This window comes from Brassica napus, chromosome C4, assembly GCF_020379485.1.
Source record: "Brassica napus cultivar Da-Ae chromosome C4, Da-Ae, whole genome shotgun sequence".
Classification (NCBI taxonomy): Eukaryota; Viridiplantae; Streptophyta; class Magnoliopsida; order Brassicales; family Brassicaceae; genus Brassica; species Brassica napus.
The window spans coordinates 24,618,296-24,624,542 of record NC_063447.1 but is presented as its reverse complement, the minus strand read 5'-3'; the positions used below and the strand labels follow the sequence as shown (position 1 = coordinate 24,624,542).

The 6,247-nt window shown below is 38.1% G+C and overlaps 1 pseudogene; it reads right to left on the bottom strand.

Moving 5' to 3' along the window:
* Positions 1–221: 221 nt before the first annotated feature.
* Positions 222–5,922, bottom strand: LOC106394993 (annotated as a pseudogene).
* Between the last annotated feature and the right edge of the window lie 325 nt (positions 5,923–6,247).

The window sequence follows — 6,247 nt, the reverse complement described above, 5'->3', positions numbered from 1 at the left end:
TTAATAGATATTAATATTAAAAAATATAATATGTATGTTAATATCATTTAAATTTAATTACATATCCTATCAAATTTTTTAAAAAATTGTTTGGATTAATAAAATTGATTTATACGTTCGCACCAATTTAATTATATATGTAATAGTTACTAACTTTTAATTATTCAATATATATTTATTATTTCATAATATGTAAGAACATATAATACATAAAATAATTTATATATATAATGTTTGTTCCGCGCAAGGCGCGGATCTTAATCCAGTTTCAAAATTATTTTACTTTGTTATTCTTGTAACTTAAGAAATCTTCTGCCAAAAAGCTATAGTAAATTCAGAATGATGGATATTTTTTACTTATCCAAGCATGAGAAGCTTTGCAGCTTGAGGAACAGTCGAGACTCCCACAAAACACGCAATATCTCTCCACGCGTATGAAAGAGATGCACAACTAGTACAAGAGCATGGGCAACCCCAGCAATGATGAACAGACCACCCAACTCTTGAATGGTTAGACGCTTAGATGCATCATCGTTTTCAGACGTGTCGGTGTTTGGGTTTAGAGTAAAAGAATCCATCTTTTGGAACCATCTTTTCTCTATGTCTTTCAACATTCCTGATGATCTTAGCTTAATGATTTATCTGGACACGTTAGCAACCAAACCAGACCCTCTCTGAAACATCTGAAATTATAAAAAGAACCAATTAGTAAGGGAAAAACCAATGAGGACGAACCAAGAATTTTGAATTTTGAAGAGAGGCACATACAAATCCGAAGCCGTTTCCACCACTCTCTTTAACTAACATGTTGAAGACACCAGGATACTGTCCAAGAAGGACAAGGAGATACGGCGTTTCAGCGGCTACATAACTGATAGTTCCGTTCCTTAAAGCTTGAGCGTTATCCTCAAAGTTATACAAAATGTTTCTTCTATAAACTTCAACCTTCTCAGGGCTAACCAGCTGGCTTATTTGTATGCGAGAAATTGTCTTGGTTGATGTCAAATTTGCGCTGTAACTTGAAGTCAATATCAGCACCACAAAAACCCAAACTATGACTAAAAATCTTGATGACATTTTTTGAAGCTTCTCTCCTGTTAAAGAAGACCTTATACTTTTTACAACAGAACTTTAAAAGGGGAACGTAAGCTTAGGCTTAATAGTAATAAACTTACCATGAGGAAGCACAAGAGTAGAGAAACCAAACCAGAGAATCATACCAAGTTGCTGCCCCCAAGTGCCTTGGAACTCAGGATTAACCGCCCGTTCAACCAACCAAACAACAAAGCCGGTCAAGATGAAGAAAGCTCCACTTGTTAGCCATAAGGATATGTCAAGAGGGTCAAAGAAAGTCCACATGCTCTCTCTCTTTTTCTTTAGTTCCGGGGCTCCAAAACCCATGTCAGTGTAAGGCGAGGTAAAATCAACATACAAAGATCTGTTGGAAGTAATGGAGATGTCACCAACAGCTGCATCATATTTGTCTCTCTGTATTGCCAGAAAAAAAAAAGCATTTTATTAGAATTATTGTTTTACTGGAATGATCATCAAGAACACACTCCCAAAGGTAATGCAATATGAACCTGAGTAGATAACTCAAAAGCACGTTTGTCATAGTTGTCTCCATCATAAGGTATGAATTCCAGCTCATAGTTAAAAGAAGCAATACAAGTCTTGAAAACTTCTATGGAGAATCCAGTGACTGTACTAAAACCCGTTTCAGGATCATGACGCACCGCCACCAGATGCGGAAACCTGTTAATTGAGGTAACCAAGACCCTGAGCCGCTTCCTTCCACCGTTCTCTGCTAGAAAACGGTGTCCCGGGATTCTAGAAGACCCACCAGGCCAGATGATGGTTTCAAGTTCATTAACAGAAGAAGCCATGATGTTTCTTCTTCCAACGAAATGATCACAACTCCATAATCCTATTCTTCTTTCCCCTGTTCCTACCATATTCACAATCTCAAATATTCCTGATCCTGAAAGAAATTTGTGACCAATGTCAGCATGACTCAAACCCTTAAATATACTCTTCTTAATTTCTTCAAGAAGATCTGATGGTGATAGATGTGAAGATTCTCTTAGCCTCCCTATCTTCTCTATTGATTTTGCTAGAATAAATGCAATATCATGTGCACATACACTAGTTAGCTTTGTTTCCATCTTGGCATTTTCATAATCATCACCAACCATTAATTTCTTCAATCTTGAAGTATAATTGGTAAGTTCTTCAGACTCTGGAATGTAGGATCTGAAACCAATGACCCCTTGCATCGACCTGTGATCCGAGTGATAAAACTTATTCATGGTTCTCGCTGTGAGGATCCAAGCATACCCTCCTTCCATCATTCCTAACTTCTCCGCACATCGGAAGAGACGAGAAACAAGAGTCTCAGACATATGCACCACGAAAACTGCTGATCTTGAGGACTTGATCAGCTTCCGTAGCTGATTCATCACAGTATAATCTTCTCCTGATTCAGCAAAAGAAACAGTACGACCGATGTGGATTCCATCATCTTGGAAATGCTCCAAAAGTATTTGCAGACCCTCTCTCCAGTCATCAACGCCCTCCTCGTATATAACCACAATTGATTCCCAGTTGAAATCATGTATGAGTCTCGAGATTCCTTTAGCCTCTGATGTTGAATCGTGAGTTAACTGAAGAAAGTGATTGTATTTCTTCAAGGACAAGGAACTTGGTGCCAGGGCAGATACAACTGGAACTTTAGCTTTCTCGCTAACAGCTGCCAAGAGCTTTGCTTCCAGTAGTGATTGTGCACCAACAATGGCTTCCACTTTTGTTTTTTTGATAAGATCTGTAGCTGTTTCATTTAGGGAACACAAATGAGAAACGGTAAGAACACTGTTCTAAAAATCGGGTTAGACAACGTCTAGGTGTCTGTCTAACAAAAAAATCATATTCCTGTTTTAATAAAATAGATGTTTTAATAGGAATCAATTGCTCCAGTGCTCCTGGGTGAAAAAAAAAAAAATTCTCAAGTACTCCTCATTTTTTTATTAGTTTATTAAATCTTTATTTAAAAAAGAAAATTTAGTAAAAGACAATAAAACAAAAAGAAAGTTAGATAATTACAATTCTACCTAGGACTATCCATTCCCGAACCCAACAACGACCCACAAAAACCGAATCCCTAATTCTATAAAAAATTAGAATTCCCCAATACGTTTCTCCAGTAATAAGGGAAATGTTTCACTGTCTCTCACTCATTCTTTCTCGACCGTTTGCTTCTTGAAATTCTCATAACCCTAATAATGTTGAATCGAGTCGATCCGAAGACGAAAGAAGACAGGGCTAGTACTATAGTGGAAGAAACCGCTATGGTCACATGTGAAACCACCAGAGAAGTAACTGGGATGAGGTCGTAAACGGAAGCACCGTCGAAAAATCTGTCGACCCGGAAACCGAGAGACCTCCCCCAGATGGAGAACCCGGTGCAGATGAAAACGAAGAAAATTCAAGTGATAAAGAGGAAGAAAAGGAATCCGGAAAAGAAAAGGAACCCGGAGAAGAAGACAAGGAACCCGGAGAAGAACATAAGGAACTCGGAGAAGGAGTTGAATTGGAGACCCATTGTTCACGCTGTCCCTGTTATCCAAACCAATGCCCCCTTCGTCGGCTTCTCCATTCACAACATTCTCCACCTGCTCAATCCCCTCTAGATATCGTTATGCTTCTTCGATGGGAGTAAACAGAGTGACTGCACCCGGATTACCTTCAACTTCTGGTAATCCACTCGCAAGCTCACCATAGTTCCCACCATATGAGCTTTCTTTCTCAACTTTGATTGTTGCTCTGTTATTGGAACTATTTCCATTTCTTCGATGACCTCTACATGCAAAATACTTCTTCTTTCCTCTTTATCCACTGATGTCAAATACACAAACACATCTTCATCATCCAAAATATATGATTGCCTCTTAGGTTCTACTACCAGTGGAATGTAATTCAGTTTCAGACTCTTCGTACACAGAAAAATGGCCATCTTCTTGCATATCCTCTCCTTCAAAAACGAATAAGTGATCTCATCCAATGATGATGTCTTAAAGGATATATAGCATACAAACGACCATCGCTTGGAATCCATTCATAATCATCTCCATATTTTGCATAATGTCCATCATAGTCGAAGTGTATGTTTGTAGAAGAATAACCCATTGTCTGTTGTACAAAAAAATAACCATTCAAAGTTAAACCTAGTTATACAGTTATGCTATTGAAGTTATACTAAGTTATACCTTGTTACACTTTTTTGTTACGGAGTAAAGTTTCACCTACTTACACTTTTCTACTCTAGCCGTTTCCGATAATATCCTAACAGGATTCAAAATTCGCATTTTTGATTCCCGACATTCCCTTCTAGTTGTTGATTATCCACTTCCCTAACATACACACAATCCAAACTTTCCCATTCCTCCCTAATTCGATTCAATTGACCCAAATATGAAATCTATCTAATATCATCGATACAGACCAAGATACTGCTTTACCTGAAGTTGATTTGACCTAGGTTGGGGATCAATTGCTCTGGGCCTGCTGCTCAATGATTCGGCATCCAAGCCGCATATTGGAATCGCTGATTTGCGCTCTCGCCAAAACACCGCGAAACCAAGAAACGGAGGAGAGAGAGAAATAAACGCCACCACCGGAGAGAGAAAGAATAAAATAAAATAAACTCTGAATAAAATGAATAAATTAAGACCCTGATTTTGCTCGATTTTGATTGGTCATGTACAGAGGGGCACTTTCGACATTGCCCATCCATAAGAAGAGTATCAGAATAGACAAGACTATGTGAGAATAAGTAAGAGTATGACATAATGAATTTCGCCTCATCAAGAGCATCCGAGCGTTTGACCCTTTTAACAGAATAATAGATACTAGAAGAACAAAAAGAAAATGAAACGAACCGGCAGCGAGAGAAAGGAGAGGGTCTCCTCGGGAGTCTCTGGCTAAAACAGAGACTCTGGTTCGATAGCCATTGTTGATGCGATAAAAATCTGAGAGGGCTAATGAAAACGAATTTTTGAGGATCTTTCCTTCAACAGAACCAAACTCCACAACCAATCCAAACTAGGCCTGGGATTTTTATCCATAACCGAATACCCGAACCGGAACCGACCCGAAATGGACCGGTTCGGTTCGGTTTCGGTTCTAGGCAATTTATCCGATGGGTATTAGTGTTAATTATCCATGGGTATCGGTTCGGTTCCGGTTTTTACCCGAAACCGAACGGGTACCCGTTTAACCCGAATTCTATGCTTAAAAAACATAGATTTGTATCTTTCGAGGGTTGAACCCGGGTTGGATAGGCAAAGCAACAACTGCAATACCACTAGACTAGTTCAACTTCGTTGTATTTAATACATATTACTAATATATATACGATTTCTATTAACTTTTTTTTTAAAAATAAAATAAATAAATAAAAAACTGGTATATAATTATTTTATTTTGTAAATATTTATATAATTCACATAAGAAACGGGTACCCGGAACCGACCCGAAACCGGTAGTACCCGATCCGAAACCCGAACCGAAATTTACTAAGTACCCATTGGGTATAGAATTCATTTATCCGAAAAACCCGGACCCGATCGGATCTTATCCGAACCCGAACCGAATATCCGAAGTCCCAGCCCTAATCCAACCCGAACCTCTTGGTATACGTTATTTGGTTCAGCTCCTCCGTGTTTAATAGTGAAAAAGACGAGGATAAGAATGGCAAGCGTCTCCATTGAAGTATTGTTTAGCTATGCTCCGCTCCCCGCCAATTTTTAACTTGTTAAAAGAGAAAAAGACAAAAATAGCGCTAAATCAAGTTTTTGTTCCCAAACTAGCACTCAAGGTCAAAAGTCACAAAAATAGCACTTAATGTTTTATCAAAAGTCACAAACTTAGGGTTTAGAGTTAAAGGGTGGGGTTTAGGATTTAGGGTTTAGGGTTTAGGGTTTAGGGTTTAGAGTTTAGGGTTTAGGGTTTAGAGTTTAGAGTTTAGGGTTTAGAGTTTAGGGTTTAGAGTTTAAGGTTTAGGGTTTAAGGTTTAAGGTTTAGGGTTTAAGGTTTAGGATTTAGGGTTTAGAGTTTAGGGTTTAGGGTTTAGAGTTGAGAAATGAGGTTTTGGGGATAAGATTTCAAATTTTGAAAAATAAAAAAATTAAAATTTTCAAAGGATAAACTTAGAAATGTGTTATTTTGGTCATTTTAGTTTTTGAATGCTATT